We start from the raw sequence: 15,648 nt of genomic DNA, 5'->3' as shown, positions 1-15,648 counted from the left end.
TCTGCACCCATAGATATATCTATAGACCACACAGACATATCTATATACCACTCCACATTGAGATATTGATTTCCTCTGTAATATTTTGCTTCACTGAGCAGCTTCAGTAAAACAATTTACTACGATTAACCCTTAACCTACCGTTGCCTAGACATTTACCTCTGCAGTCCTCCTCGCAATGTTTTGTTCCCATTTTGCAAATATCTATGGAGACCAAATCTGCTGTCCTCAATTAACTATTTTGTGGCCAGAAACTAGAGCTACTTTTACTTAATGCGTTTCTGTTTTTATGCAATATTAACAAATCTATAGAAACACTTTTCTCCTGAAAAAGTGAGAGTTATTTACTGTACACTGATGCAGTGTGACATGCTCAATTCCATTAAGCTTGTGTGCATACTTTTGTGCTTGGTTTACAGCCTACAAAATCCATTATTTTTTCACTGACGCTTGCAGTTACCCAGGGAAGGCAATGAAAAGTTCTTAGAACCCCCAGATGCAAGTTTAATCAAAGCAAAGCGCACCAGTGCCCCTACGACAAAACTGTACGCTATATTTTTCCACATAAAGGCTTGTGATTCCACCAGCATGTGGCCTCAAGTTTACCTCTGCTTTGTAGTGTCTGAACCGGTTGCAAATAATCAGTATTAAAGTGGTGCTACACTTTGGACAATCCCTTTTTGTTATGCGGGTCCCTGGTGATACGCTGATCACATAATGTCTTGTTCTTGGAACCTTTAGCATTCAGCTGCAATCCGTACAGGAATCTAGCAATAAGTGTTCAGTCTCCCTCCTCAGGAGATATACAGCATTACATCATACCCACTGTTAGTAATGGAGGTGTCCTTTAAATGCGTAAAAGTGCTACATCCTCCAGCATGAAAGATAGCTTTGTCATTACTCTTTATTCTGGTAAACAGATGAGGGTTCTGAACAAAGAAACCAGACAACCCATTAAATTGTAATGACTAGACAGCTAAAGCAAAACAGACATGCTGTTAAAAGGTCTTAAAAGTTTTTTTTGGAATTTACATATTGATTACCTAGTCTTAAGATAGGTCATCAGTATGTGATCAATGGGGATCCGGCACCCAGACTGATCAGCTGTTTGAAGCTGTTTATTCATTCATTCTCAGTCACATGGTACAGCAGCAACTCAAGTGAATGGAACTGTTCAATCAGGTCCAGCCCCGGTGATATGTGAATGCTGCACTAGATATTCAGTGAAAATCTTGCAGTATTCACTTGAAGGCTCTGACCTCTTTAACCAGCTGATCAGTGGGGGTCCTAGGTATTGGACCCCTACCTTATTGGTCAAATATTGATGACCTATCCTTATGATAAGCTATTACTATGCATCTCCTTGAAAACTCATTTAACACCTTATAATTGTGGATCTGATATATCCTGGTACTAAAAATAAATAGATCTCACCTATTTTGTCTGGTTACAAAACATAAGATTTCTCTGATTCCATTTACAGCATAAATAGCATTTTCTCAATAGTCAAAAAAATCTTGATTTATCTTCTTTGGTTAATTGGCTATAAATTTTATTAAGCCATTTCCTATTTAGAAGTGTTTCTGGTAAAAATTACCAACATGATCCCTATTCTGGCCACCATACTTTTTCATACTCCTGAACAGCAAATCTGCCCAGTAACACTGCTCTATAAATACTTCTGTATACTTCGGTATATCTTAATGTATAAAATACAGCTAAAGGTCAGATATAAACTAAAATACATCCAAATTCCTATTATTTAGTAACTTAACATTCAGTACATGTAAGGACCTGACTTAGAATACAGTGCTGTCTAATTCCTGTGTATGAAATGGCAAGCACTGGTGTGGTTGGCTGGTCTTGAAATTGATAGTTGTAACAATGATTTGCCATCTAGTGCTTATGCGAAGCTTGCTGCAAGCAACAATTAAAATGCAACCAAGATCTATTACCTGCAACCAATACTGAAGGTCCAGGAAGCATTGGGATATATAATGCGATTGATGCTACTATTGATCAGGGGATTAATAGAGGATGGATCAGTCTAAGAAGATCTCATGTCTATTGGTATTGACATTGGTGATACAGGAAAGTGGAGTTAAATGAGAAAAAGAGAGGTGAAAATTTGATGCTTTGAGGGAATAACTGCAGAATTCTCAGATGGTGGTAAAGATATTTACTTGTCTACATCGAGTGTGACCCATTTCCTAAAATGTCTGACCTGACATTATGTTCAGTACATGTCCTGTGGATGAATTTGACATAAGCTGTAGAGGTAAAGATACAGTGCATATGGCTTACTTACATGGTGATCCTTAATAAAAGACTCTCAAAGTTGGATAAAGTAAAAAAAAAATATATTTTTTTTGCTCAGCCACTTGATTATAATAATACAAGAAAATACAACTAGTTTATTGAATTTCTGTTGTAGTAGTGAAGTGGTATAGGGAACTTAAAACAGAAAATAAAAATGAAATGAAGGTTCAGCCCCACAATGAGCAATAAACTGGTCATTCCTACAAACCACAAGTTCATCTTGACATGTTTCTGCTCTCATCTCAAGGATCATATTCAGACTTGTTGCTTTATCTATCTTGCTCTGTTTGCCAGATACAGCTAAATTTCTCCTCTTTACTTACAACTGATTGTCTAGGTTACAGACCATCTCAAAGACCAGGTGGATGACTTCTGGTCATCTATATTCTCTTCTCTCACTGCATATGGCTTTCAGTTTTTAATCACTAAGGGACAGATATGTTTCTTAAGCAGTAATTCTGTTATCTATGTATGTAAATCCAGAAATAACTGAGCCATTTAGAGTCAGCAAGAAGCTCCATGTTGGAATGAACTGAAAACCAGGAAATGGAAAGGAGAGGAGACAGGTAGGAAGCTAAAAATCCTGATATAAGAAAACTCCTTCAGGCTAAGGCCTCACAGGACGTCCCGCAGCAAAAAAAAGCTGTGGAAAAAGCTGCGGTGGTTCTTCCCACTGTGCTTTAGACAGAAAGTTCATAGACTTTTTTTCTGCGGACTTTCTGTTACAATTATACCTATGGAGCAAATTGCGGCATTTCCGTCCTGTCAGGATGAGGCCCCAGGTTGCGGAAACGCAGCTTCTTTTGTTTTAGATTTTGCTACATTTTTTGATCCAAACCCAGGAGTGGCTACAAAAGGAACGGGAGATATATAGCACTTATAGTTCTACCATCTGCTCAATCCACTGCTGACAGACTGCCTTTAAGTTTTTAATGAAAACAGAGGGACTGTGTGAAAAAAACTGAAGTATTTATGCATAAGCCCATTCATTTTAATGGGTTAATATGCATTCCGACAGATTCTGACCATTCAACAGTCAATGTAATCAGATGACACTTGGTTGTCTGAAAGGAGCCTTACAGATCTTGTACTGAGGTCAAGAGGATTGAATTTACGTCTCTGAAAACACTCAGGCCTAAAATATAATACTTTTTTTCCCTGAGGCTTAAGAGAAATTAATTATTATGTTATGTCACATCATCTCAATAAAGCCTATATACTGTATGTACTAAGCTTCTTTGTCATACAATTGGATCAGCTACTTTACACGGTCACTGAGAATCACTCATAAGCTTTGTATCCAAAATGCAAGAATATCAGTGAAAAGACAAAACAAATGGCGATTTGCTGAAAAGATTCTTTTTCTTAAGGCTGATGTGTACACTTGTGGTTTTAACAGCTAACAGGCAATACAATAATGGTCATCTTGCTGGCAGAGTGGTTAGCATTGATGCCTGGGGCTTTAAGTTTAATTCCAACCTACTGTGGAGTTACAGAGTGAAGGAATCTGTGAGCTCCCCCTTTACCGATGTGAGATCCTTAAAAGTGTTCCAATTTCTTACCATTTTTCAAAGGCACACATACACATTATAAGGTAATAATTACTTCCGTATGAATGAAAGGAAATACAGAAGCTTATAAGTTACACATGGAGAACACTACATCTCAGTGACTGTGTACAATTATACAATATGCTGACAGATAGGAAAGAAAGAATGTAGTATGACGTGTGGAAAGGATGACATTAGTCAGGCTCACATCTAATAGTATATAAGGCTCTCAAGAGGAAAAACACCAGTGTCCAGGCATATGCTACCCACGCAATTATATATCTGTCTTACATAACTATGACTTTTCATTTAAAGTAATGAAAACTATAGAGGACATGTTATATTGCAAGTACGTGCTATGCAAAGCATCAGGATGAAAGACTATACCAGTGGTGGTCAATCTAGTATATCGTGGAGGTCTTCAATACAGCTCTTGGCTCAATGAAAGGGATGCACAACACATTCAACTAGGACCAGGTCAAGGGATAGATAAGACACTCCAGATATAGAACACACCTAAGCCTGTTCTCAGCCAGCAGACAATTGCTCCAGGCTGATCCAGTTGCCCTACACATTGCAGCAAACTGTTAGGATTGGAGAGATTTGTACTGCTCATCATTTAGCCCACAGGGGTTTGCCTAGACCGGGTGCAGTAGTACCAATCTTTCAGCTGGGAGATGTATTTGCTTTCCAGCAGTTCACATAAACTTGTGCCCATATACTGTTTGTTAACTGAATTCGTGAAAATTGTATTTCATGCAATACATAATATGTCTTTATAGAATAATATAAGGAGTTTTCACTTTATCTAACATATTTCCAAATACCTGATTAGAAGAGTCCAAGGTACTAAATGTAGGTTTCCAAGTTCACTTCTACATCTGTCAATCAAATGACATCACTTCTTTTGTCAGTGACCATAGAGTATGTTCTCCCAGTAGACTGATCTGTGGTCGTCACAACCACAAATTCAGAGGGTTGCCTAAGAGGGAACAGGCAAAGAAGGCTCTACACATTAACCCTGAAGGCGGCATGGTAGATGTCTTCTAGCCCTAGGCTAAGTTGGGAGGATGCGTGTGTTTGTGCAAGTAGTTATATTATTAAAGGGGAGTTTTGTAGGACGTAGGGTTTGAATGGCTGGAATTGGCAATAGGCTATGACTGTGTAAAGGAGAGCAGGAGATCTGAAGCTTTGTAACTCTCTAGAGATATACAGTATAATGAATTCATACTCCAGAAGAACCAGGTGTATTACCTCCGCTCCACTAACCCCATCCTGTCCCCACATCTTTACAAGCTTCCCTGACCTTTGTATGGAGGAACATATTTTAATGCTATTCAAATGACAAACCTTCTAGTGATATGTTTCATGTTGTTGCCTTGAGTAAAGCTATTTTGAGGCTTATCTTGTAGAGTATGATGTATGTTATTATGACAATGAAAGAATAGATGAGAATAGCTGCTCACTAGATTTCTGGTGACTGTGTTGTGCTGATGTGTATTGAATATTCTAAAAAGAACCAATGAACTTAGAAGAGAATAGGCCGGCGCAGATGACATATATCTGCATGGTGTGATGGACAGGATAGGAGACAGGGATACATGTGACGGGGTAGAAGTAAGAAGACAGACTGACCATCCCATCTGGCCTATAAAGAATGAAGGAAAGGGGAGACGGAGATCAGCAGAGTGATGTAAATTATATGACTGCGTCCAGCCAGAGCTGTCACAGTATGTAACACTCAGCCAGAGGGCAAGGAGACGAAGAGAGCTGGAGAGGGTGCATCAGGAATGAGGTACTGCATGAGAAAGTAGGAACACAGGACTCTCAGCAAAGGGAGAGCCACGGAAGAATGCAGCACAGTAAATGAAGCAGCTTCATAATCGTGAGGTCCCTTGAAATCCCGACACCTCAGGAATCATATTGCTTCCAACATTTGTCCTTCTATATAACTGTGTATTCTAGCATCCCCTTATTTGTCTTTAATAGTACGATATCGCACCTTACTGTCACAGTTGACTTCACTGTCAGTAGCATCTTTGTAAACTGTAGCATCTCTGTACACTGCAGTCATCCCAAGCAAGATCCCTTAGAACTATTGGATCTTACTGTACAAAGCATTTCTGCACTTATAGTATTACAATATATAGTTGCTTGGACCCATGTCCACTTTTCAGGGCAGTGATAGATACATGGAAAGGGGTGTCAAGAACAGGAAAACTGAAAAAGCGGGCATATTATGTAACTGAGGATAAACTTAGAAAAAAACACATTAAGATGAGGGATAAGGTAAGTGTATAAACATACAGCTTTAAGCGCAAACTAAAGACACATCTCTTCAGACAGGCCTATCACAGTTCCTAATGTCAACTCTTCTGTACTACAATTAGAATCCCTAAATTTTAACCCTCCTCTATCCCCGCTCCCACACTACCCCACTTGATATGGTGCCTTTTCAGCCTAACTTATCTGTTCAAGCTCCATCCACATGTTAAAGGTCACCACTAGTGACGGCTCATACAGTATTATTTGTGTAATGACAGTCACCTCTATTACAGAATTGTCTGAATACTGTATAAGCAATGCCGCCCCTGCTACCTCTTGTGTCACCCCCTGCTACCTCATAGATTGTAAGCTCTTGCGAGCAGGGCCCTCAGTCCCATTGTGTGAAATGAAGTTCTTTGTTATGTATCTGTCTGTATCTGAACCCTACAAATTGTACAGTGCTGCGGAATATGTTGGCGCTATATAAATAAAATGCATTATTATTATTATTATTATTATTATTAATAAACATCAGGTAAAAGTAGGAACAACTGTAACCATAGAAGGTACAGAGTTAGAGGATGCATCCATGCCCTGGAGAGCTAGAGGGGGCCCCAAAAAGGTACCAATATTATACCTGGCACAGGATAGATGGAGGATACATGTTAAAGACTTTGTATTTGTATACATCTGGATAGGAGATAATCATTCTCCCCTTCAGGATCATCCATCAAGGGAATGCCTGGAAAGTTAATTTTTGATCATGTGCAGTCATTGCATTTTGCTAAATGAGTTATGTTTTTTCTATATAGAGAACTGGAAGAAAGAGTGAAGGTGAGTGACTGGTAACACAACTGGGGCACAAATCCATGTATAGTATAAGATTCAGAGTTCGGACACGGATCTTGCAAATATCTGCAAATTGCAAAAGTAAAATTTGTAAACCTGACGTGTGAGCAAACCCTAATGAAAACCAACAAATGGAACAATATTACATTGTGGCACAGCATCCTTTTCTCACATTGGCCCAGATTTACTAATAAACACTGTAAACTTTGGCAGCCGGAAATGCAGTGGCTGATGGCGGATGATAAAGTTGGTGTATCTTTACAATGTCTGATCTAGGCTAGTAAACCCTATTAATTGGTTTATTATCAACCAGAATTTAACAACACATTTTTCACACAATTTGGGTGCATTTTGCCTGCCACATTGAAGCTATGCCTCTTTTTGTGAGAAGCCACACCAACAAATTTAGAAAATTGGAAAAATGTTAGCTCAAACTACTGAATATGTGCCAAGATATGCCTACAATGCACCACATTTACTCCAGAGTTTAATCCTAACCAAAATACTAAATCTTCCCCAATGTATCTGACTATAATTGCTGTACATTGCTGTTCCGGACCAAAAACCGGGTAGCCGCAACTGAAAGCCAGTGCACTGCATTGGCATCCAGCCACGCACTCCGGTCTGGATTAGGCCCAATGAATGGGCCTAGTCAGGATGAGGGAGTGTCTTCAAGCCGAATCGCGAGGCGACTCCACCTGAAGAATGAGCATATCGCTTCTTTTTCCGGAAGCCAGAACAAATCGGCTCCCGGAAAAAAGAACTGACCGACTCCCATTGATTTCAATGGGAGCTATGTTTTTGGTCAGGATTTTGAGGCAGATACCGCCTCAAAATCCTGACAAGAAAACTCCATGAGAACTTACCCTTACATATATAGGGAAAACGCTCAAGGTTCTGCAGCTAAAATTCACATGATACAGTAAAAAAAAAATCCAAACCAAAATCTCATTCACTTTGCTGGTACTGTAAAATGCAGGATTTTTTCCAGTATGTTTCCATAGCAACCAAAAATGTTGTGTTTCCATAACATAGGGCTTTAGCCTAAAACCTATTTGCTATGAAATGCCACATCCATGCCCAGCTGTAATTGTCCTTAAAATAAAAAACTAAAAAAAAACCAATTGATTAAAAAAACTAAGCTCAGTGTGGTTTAAACCACTGGTTCGGTTTACGTTGGTTAGTCACATCAAAGAATAGGCTATAATAATGTAACTCGTATACATATAAAGTCACTAAAGTAATAAGGACTAGGGAGATTTCTAAGGAGATTATATAAATAAATGATAACAATAGATAAAAATGATTGTACACGACCTTTTGAATGAGTTCCTAAGTAAACTGGTATTGTGGCACTGTATTGTACCAGTACTGTCTCAGCACCTGCACAGGCTAGTCTTAATAACCACTTAAGATTAGGATTATATAAACTACTAGAGGGAGGACCCGGCTTCGCACGGGTATATTACAATTTATGTTTGTGTAGTGGCCCCATAAGAATTGTCCAATTTTGCACTGGTGTATTTTGTATGTTGTTTGTGTGTATGTCCATAAGCGTCATGTGATTATGTGTATCTCATTTTGGATGTCAGTGAAAAACCTGTGATCAGTTGTTATGGATACCTGGAGTAAAGCTGTATCTAATCCTTCCCCGTGTAGTACTGTGTTTAGATGCAAGTGTCTAATCCTTGTTGGTATGGTACTGTGTGCAGATGCACATATCTAATGACTCTGGCGTGTAGTACTGTGTGCAGATGCGCATATCTAATCCTCCCCCATGTGGAACTGTGTGCTGAGACGCGTATCTAATTCTCTGGCATGTGGTACTGTATGCAGAGGCCTGTATCTAATCCTCCCCTGTGTGGTACTGTGTTCAGATGCACGTATCTAATCCTCCCCTGTGTGGTATTGTGTGAAGAGGCGCGTATCTAATCCTACGGCGTGTGGAACTGTGTGTAGACGCGCGTGTCCAATCCCCCGGCATGTGGTACTGTGTGTAGACACGCGTATCTAATCCTCCCCCGTGTGGTACTGTGTGCAGACGCGCGTATCTAATCCTCCCCCGTGTGATACTGTGTGCTGAGACGCGTATCTAATTCTCTCGCTTGTGGTACTGTGTGCAGAGGCATGTATCTAATCCTCCAAAGTGTGATACTGTGTGCACACACGTATCTAATCCTCCCCTGTGTGGTAATGTGTGAAGAGGCGCGTATCTAATCCTACTGCATGTGGTACTGTGTGCAGACGCGTGTATCTAATTCTATGGCGTGTACAACTGTGTGCAGACGCACGTATCTAATCCTCTGTAGTGTGGAACTGTGTGTAGACATGTGTATCTAATCCTACGGCATGTGGTACTCTGTGCAGACGTATGTATCTAATCCTATGGCGTGTACAACTGTGTGCAGACGCGCGTATCTAATCCTCTGGAGTGTGGAACTGTGTGTAGACGCGCGTATCTAATTCTACGGCATGTGGTACTGTGTGCAGACGCGCGTATCTAATCCTCCCCCATGTGGTACTGTGTGTAGACACACGTATCTAATCCTACGGCATGTGGTACTGTGTGCAGACACGTGTATCTAATCCTATGTCGTGTACAACTGTGTGAAGACATGTGTATCTAATCCTCCCCTGTGTGGTATTGTGTGAAGAGGTGCGTATCTAATCCTACAGTGTGTGGAACTATGTGTAGAAGCATGTATCCAATCCCCCGGCATGTGGTACTGTGTGCAGACGTGCGTATCTAATCCTACTGCATGTGGTACTGTGTGAAGACGCGTGTATCTAATCCTATGGCGTGTACAACTGTGTGAAGACACGTGTATCTAATCCTCCCCTGTGTGGTATTGTGTGAAGAGGTGCGTATCTAATCCTACAGTGTGTGGAACTGTGTGTAGACGCATGTATCCAATCCCCCAGCATGTGGTACTGTGTGCAGACGCGCGTATATAATCCTATGGCATGTGGTACTGTGTGTAGACGCGCATATCTAACGTATCTAATCCTCCCCCATGTGGTACTGTGTGCTGAGACGCATATCTAATTCTCTGGCTTGTGGTACTGTGTGCAGAGGCATGTATCTAATCCTCCAAAGTGTGGTACTGTGTTCACACACACGTATCTAATCTTCCCCTGTGTGGTATTGTGTGAAGAGGCGCGTATCTAATCCTTCGGCGTGTGGAACTGTGTGTAGACGCACGTATCTAATCCTACTGCATGTGGTACTGTGTGAAGACGCGTGTATCTAATCCTATGGCGTGTACAACTGTGTGCAGACGCGCGTATCTAATCCTCTGGAGTGTGGAACTGTGTGTAGACGCGTGTATCTAATCCTAAGGCATGTGGTACTCTGTGCAGATGCGTGTATCTAATCCTATGGCGTGTACAAATGTGTGCAGACGCGCGTATCTAATCCTCTGGAGTGTGGAACTGTGTGTAGACGCCTGTATCTAATCCTTCGGTATGTGGAACCGTGTGCAGACGTACGTATCAAATCCTTCAGTGTGTGGAACTGTGTGCAGAAGCGCGTATTTAATCCTCTAGTGTGTGGGACTGTGTGCAGACGCGTGTATCTAATCCTCTGTCGTGTGATACTGTGTGCTGATCTGTGTATCTAATCCGCTGATGCGTGTATCTCAGTTTGGATATCAGTGTTGTATTGTGCATGTGGAGTGACCGTGTGTATTGCAGTTGGAATATGAGTGAAAGTCTTGCAGGTTTGTATTGGCTAAGGGGGGGCACTGTGTTTGAAATGCTGTATCTCAGCAACGGTACGTCCGAGCGAGTTGGAGTCTCGTCTTAAACCTTCCCGGATATCTGAAGTATCTCTGTACCAAATTTGGTGAAGATCGGTCCAGTCGTTTGGTTCGCATTAGAGCACAGACAGACAGACAGACAGAAATTCATTTTTATAATATAGGGAGATTGACCAAGGTGTGAGATGGTTGGAATCATTCCCTTCCAGACTTGTTTTAAGTGGGTGAAGTTTTTCTGCTTAAACAATACTGGCCTGTCTAACTTTTGTGCATATTTACTTGTGTTTTGTGCTTACTGCGCAACTTATGTCCTGTATTTTGATGAATATGCTGATGACTTATAGCACTGTGTGATGTTACACCGTCACTTTAAGGCCGGGTTCACACGATGTATTATGGCACGTAATGTGGTACGTAGACAGCGCGGGAGCTTTTGCGAGCCGTATACGCTCCCATTGTTTTCAATGGGAGCTGGTACCGTATACGCAGCGCTATTTTGCGGCCGTGATTTTGCGGCGGCCGCAAAATAGCGCCGCATATATGGTACCGGCTCCCATTGAAAACAATGAGAGCGTATACGGCCCGCAAAAGCTCCCGCGCCGTCTACATACCACATTACGTGCCATAATACATCGTGTGAACCCGGCCTAATTGTGTATTTGTCGCTAAGGACAGCTTGATGATTCTTCAAATAGACAAAGTCACATTGCACCAGCTGACTGCACAGTCAGAGTTGTCTTCGCGTATTACCGCCTGATGCCTTGTAGTCACATTGGGTGGGAATCCCCTCATATAAAATGGAGGCTTTCTCATGGCTTCAGGTCGCATTGTAACCAGTCTGACATTGAGCTTATGCAATATAATTCCGGAGCAGAGCCTATTGCTTCTATAGCCAATTACCATGAGTGTTGATTACATACTCCCACCATGTGCTAACACAGAGAAAAGGGTTCTGCTCTTGTCATATGCACTACTAATGTTGATCCTGGCTGTTCCTTACTACTGAGCACCAGACGTTAACCTGTGTTGTCCCAAATATTATCTACCTCAGTAAACGCTGGTGACAAAGTGCCTGTGTGAGTAAAGTGTATTTTTTGGCTGCAACACTACTGCACTCAAGAAGTTGGAACCTAGCTGTCCTGTCCTTCGATAGGCTGTAGTAAGGAGAGGGCTGGCCCAGCCCAGAGTAGCACTTAGTTTGCATAGTCAGAATGGGTTGCAGAGACCTGGCCCCTAAAAAATGTTTAAGGAGTTTTTTCAGGAGCCCCACAAATCAGGTAAGTGCTGCTTCCACTTCATGTTCATTTGTGACATGGTCTGCTTGCACCTCATTCCCATTTAAGTGAATAGGTCTTAGCTGCAATACTAAACAATGTATTGCATTGTGCTTAGTATTCAGTGAAAAGGCCTTGGCGCAAAACAGCAGCGATCCCAGGCGTCAGACTCCCACTCCTCCTATCCGTACTAGATTACAGCTTTGATGTCTGACTTCACTGCCTGCAGAGTCAGAGGTAGTCTGAGGCACACCTCCTGTCTCCTTATTGGTTCAGACTGCAGCTCTGCCTCTTCAGACTGGCTGTTGTGTATAAGCACAAGCCCATCAGAGACTCACAAGGAAGTTAGTAGATGGAAAGTTGATTTCTATTACAGCAAGAGCAGAGTGATTAGAAAGTACAGATTACTAAACTACCAGGAAGAAAGAGTCACACTGAGACAACGGGGAGCAGTTGAGCTGTTCTTCTGTCATCTGATCTTTAGTAAATGAGAATTGTGGCATCATAGCGATCAAAAGAAAAACTGCCATAGTACACAATCTAATTCCTTGGCAGCTCTGGATAAAGAAGTGGTAACATAGAAGATGACACTATGCCAACTCTTACAGCTTTATATTTTAGTTTTATAGTAAAGGACCATCCTCTTTTGATGGCATACATGGTTTTCCATTCCATGAAGGTGAGTTAGATGTTAAGAAGAATGCAATATATAGTAATACTGCAATATATTTATGCATGGCAGTCATACATCAATAGATATTGCATTGCTTACCTTGATGAGTCGTACAGAAGGACACTGACTGGCCGCTGCAAACAGGTCTGGAGTGCTTTTGCCTTCCAATGCCCAATCATGTACTCTGAAAGAGAGGAAGTGGCCTGACAATTAGCACTTTCCATAAATATAGCTACATCTTTGGCTACATACATTTTCAGTTTTCTACAGTGCCAGATTGTCTGGAGTTGAAATTGCTGTCAGTGTTTTAAATGGAGAAATCTGAATCCTGGTCTCCAAAGGGAGAACTGGTAGAATATGCCACCTTAGGTAATAAAAATGGTACCAATAGATCTAAGACAAAACACTGGTTATACAATAATGATTCGGAGGGATAATATAGAAGGGAGGGATGCTATATGTGTGATTAATGAAGAAAAAGGGCATTCATGGGTTTATAGCACAGTACACAGTTATAGAAGAATCTTATATCCTCATGACTCTGTATGAAATTCTTAGTTCAATATCCTTATGTCATTTCCAGGATGACACACTTATTATCACTTCTGGCAAAAAGAGCTTTTGTATTAACTTCATGTTCAATATGACCATAGACTGGAAGATGTCTTGAGCAGCAACATCTTGAACTACAGCATGCATCTCAACAGAAATATGGAGAAATTGTCCTTGACCTTTAAGGTGGTTGAGACACCGATGATTAACTGACTATGTACAAACAGCTGCAGTCATAACACAGGGAATTAATACTATATTTCCAACTAGCTAAAGCCCTCAAAAGGGTTAATGACCTTCGCCAAAAACCGTTCATTGTATTAACTACATAGCTGCTAACCTTACAATAATGCATACAAGCAACGTATTTACTGATGATAATGGAAATGATGCAGCCTGTTCCTGTGCAGAAAAACAGCTTTCCAAATATAATGGAGGGCCAGCGCCAACTATGGACAACATGACTGTCAAGAAGTTGATGTCAAAATAAGGGCAACAACATATAGCCATTTCAGCTGGCAGTGAATGTGTTATGTCTTCTAAAAAAAAGCAAAGGCTAGGAAAGCAGCATCTTCTTAAAGGGGAGAGTAGTGTCTTGTAAGAGAAGCAAAGAAATGGAGAGAGGAACAGGAGAAGAATCGGATGAAGATAGGAGAAGGGGAGGAAGGACAGAAGGAGAGTCTCGATGGGAGGAGGGTTTGTGGGTTTTGTTTTTGCACAGATAATAGGATTCAACGAAGCGCTGAGAGCATCCAGCCATCCGCTTGGGCTGTCCTGTTAAATACAGAGCACTGGGGAGACGGAAGGAGGGGAAGATGGAGAGAGGGAGCAGAGTAAGAGATAGGAAAGAGAGGTGATATACAAGAAACGGATACTGACAATGCTAATGCCTGTTTGTGGATAAGTAAGGGATGAGAGAATAAGGGTTATAAAGCAAAATATGAGATGGTCACACAAAAAGGGGAAATGATGAGATAAAAATACAGATAGATACAGAAAGGAGGACAAAGGAAAAGAAATATTACACATTTAAGAAAGTTAGTGGCAAGGGAGCTACAAAAGATATGAGAGATGCTGCTGCTGCAGTCCTGAACTGTGACAGGCAACATAGACACATTTTATATCACTTTTACAGCCACAACATCCTCAGCAATGCTGTAGAGCTGAGCTGTGGTATATGGCATTATATAAAATACAGAAATTCATTATGAATAGTACGGGCATGATGTGTGTACAGATGAGAAAAATTCTCTTCTCTAAATCAACTTGATTTGCTGCAAGGTTTAACCCTTGTACAGCGCTCGGCATACAAAGGCAGCATATACGCCTATAATCCAGGTCATGAAGCCATGTAAGAGGCAGGAACTGCCAGGGATTCAAGCTGCTGTTTTAATCGATCCGTCTCTCCTTCTCTTACCTCCCTCCCCCTCCACTTTCTTCTCTGTGCTATTCATATTTCCTTCATTTCTATGCCTCTGAATTCTCTGCTGCTGTATTCTCCATTTGCCAACCTCTCCTTCAACTACCTCTGTATCTCTTATTATGTACCACTTAGTCTAAGGTTGCATACAGCACCAAATACTAAAAATCGACATGAGGAGTAGTAGAGGATACAATGCAGGAGTGTTACTGGAGGACTTGGCTGTGATCCTAACAAACCCCCACTGCCATATGTGATACTTCTAATTAAAAAATTAATTAATGAGAAAGTCAGGGATAAAAATGTGATGACAGATATATCAAGAGGGGAGGAGGGAATAAGGCCAGCGAAGAGAGAGATTAGTAAAATGATGAAAATAGACATAGGCCTGAATTTCTACAGCACTGACAAGGCCTGAAAGCCACAGATGTATAGCAAACATGCCAGTCACATAAGGATGAGGCCTAGAGAGTACTGGATATAAGATTGCTATATTAAAATTCTAGCCAATATCACAGGAGAGTACATATTGAGATGGGGCAGGATGTATTAAATGATATGTGGGGCAATGTTATTACAATAGGGCGACTATGAAGATATAAGACGTTTTGATGCATGAATAAATGTGTAGATTTTATAGTCATACATATATTAAAATCATAGTTTATATGCAACGAAGCACTGGAAGATAAAACAAAGAATCTAGAAAGGCAGGTGTTCGCTCCTTCAAACGTGCCTGACTTTCTGAATCTATCCAAACTCCCAGAAGCCTAAAGTCCTCTTCTCGCTGTGGAAAATTTTATTCTGCCCTATATATTTCTTTCTGTCACCCGAGGGAAAGAGTAATAACTTCTCCGCCAGAGGGGTAGTAAGAGAGGCTAAATGACAGTGATATGTTTAATGGGTTAAAGTGCTAGTCCCAAGTTTGGGAAAAGGTGATTGTCTAAGTGACATGGTTAACTGAACAAAACAGCACTATATCTCCCTA

At 41.0% G+C, this 15,648-nt stretch overlaps 1 protein-coding gene across 1 annotated transcript in view; it reads right to left on the bottom strand.

Annotated features, from left to right (window-relative positions):
• The window catches only part of LINGO1 (leucine rich repeat and Ig domain containing 1), a 245,330-nt gene that overhangs the window by 48,316 nt on the left and 181,366 nt on the right, over positions 1 to 15,648 (bottom strand). Inside the window, exon 3 of the mRNA XM_075273688.1 lies at positions 12,788 to 12,872. The gene's annotated coding sequence lies outside the window, so the exon portion shown is untranslated. The remainder of the gene's footprint in view (positions 1 to 12,787; positions 12,873 to 15,648) is intronic.

This window comes from Leptodactylus fuscus, chromosome 5, assembly GCF_031893055.1.
Source record: "Leptodactylus fuscus isolate aLepFus1 chromosome 5, aLepFus1.hap2, whole genome shotgun sequence".
Taxonomy (NCBI): domain Eukaryota; kingdom Metazoa; phylum Chordata; class Amphibia; order Anura; family Leptodactylidae; genus Leptodactylus; species Leptodactylus fuscus.
Note: the sequence above shows the minus strand (reverse complement) of the source record. Positions and strands in the feature narration are given on the sequence as shown.